The sequence below is a fragment of the Cebus imitator genome, unplaced genomic scaffold (assembly GCF_001604975.1).
Source record: "Cebus imitator isolate Cc_AM_T3 unplaced genomic scaffold, Cebus_imitator-1.0 Scaffold303, whole genome shotgun sequence".
Taxonomy (NCBI): domain Eukaryota; kingdom Metazoa; phylum Chordata; class Mammalia; order Primates; family Cebidae; genus Cebus; species Cebus imitator.
In genome coordinates this window covers 777,277-778,741 of record NW_016107618.1, presented here as the reverse complement: position 1 = coordinate 778,741, position 1,465 = coordinate 777,277, and the positions used below count along the sequence as shown (strand labels likewise).

Sequence of the window (1,465 nt, the reverse complement as noted above, 5' to 3'; positions counted from 1 at the left end):
TTATAAAATGTTTAACTTTCATCAGCTTCAAGGTTTATGTTGCTCCCAAATTTTGCATACAACTGAACTTTCAAATCTGCTAACACCCGCTGAATTGATTCCACTCTGGATTCTAAGGCGTCAATTTCTTCTTGCAAATTTTTCTTTGCTTCTTCTAACATTTCTTGTGTTTATTCTTGAGAATGGCTAATGAAAACATCACCAATTTGATAAGGTATCATTAAGCAGTCATCATCTGCAAGCATGATGTCATCACAAGCATCTTCTAGGTTTTGGAGTTGTTTCTTTTTTACTTCTATTTCTTCCTTCAGCTCTGTGATTCTACTTGTATTCCATGCAAATTTGTTTATCTTTTGTTGATCTTCGAAAGTAACATTGACATCTTCTGCAGCCGCCTTCTTCATGGTGGCCGCCATCTTGGGACTGGACTGTATTTTATTTTCTTATAGAGACAGGGTCTTGCTTTGTTACCCAGGCTGGGGTGCAGTGGCATGATCATAGCTCATTGCAGACCCAAACTCCTGGTCTCAAGAGATTCTCCTGCCTCAGCTTCTCAAGTAGCAGAGTCTACAGTTATGTGCTACCATGCCTAGTTATTTTTTTTTTTTAGTCACAGGGTCTTGCTATGTTGCCCAGGCTGGTCTCAAACTCCTGGCCTCAAACAATCCTCCTACTTCAGCCTGCCAAAGTACTGGAATTATAGGCCTAAGCCACCACACCTGACCTCCATTTCTTGTCTACCAAATATGGTTGCTTGTACTACTGAACTTTTATAACTTGCCAACTAGCAGTCAAACTCTGTGCTTTTAACCAAAAGTTAACTGTAATGCTGAGATTGTAAATAAATAACCACATCTCTTACTGATCGACCTTCATATTAAATAGTGTACTGGGGTAAATTATTCTTTCTTTAGCAAATATCAATTACAGAAGATATCCTAATATGCAATCAATTTTTGGTTTAAAAAAGTTTGCTTCAATCTTCATTTCCTAAGGCTTCAGTGATTGCTAGCTGGTAGATGATAAAGCTGGTTTCCAGGATACAAAAGCTCAGTCAGCTATTCGTTTTAAAGTCCATACGGTGTGTAGGTAAGAATTCTACAGGCAGACTGGCTGGGTTCTCATGTGCACAAAGACACATGCTGGGTGACAGTGAGCTGGATTTCAGGCCCCATTTGTCCCATCAGCTTGCATCCTTGAGCAAGGCACAACTTGTACAGCTCTGCGTGGCAGCCCCACAGGTAGGTTTCCGCCTCTCCTGACTATTGGTGATAGTTCTTGCTCTCCATGTCAAGCCAACCAATCAAAACATCATACAGGTAAAAAGGAAGCAAAGCCATCTGTGAGTTTAAAACATTTGGTATATTTGTTACTCATGAGATTGCAAATGAAATCATGAATCCTTCCAGAAAGGAAGTAGAGGCCTGGCATGGTGGCTCATGCCTGTAATCCTAACACCTTGGGA

General features: G+C 40.4%; 1 pseudogene; it reads right to left on the bottom strand.

The window, feature by feature from the left end:
- Positions 1 to 6: 6 nt before the first annotated feature.
- On the bottom strand, positions 7 to 419 carry LOC108285597 (annotated as a pseudogene).
- Between the last annotated feature and the right edge of the window lie 1,046 nt (positions 420 to 1,465).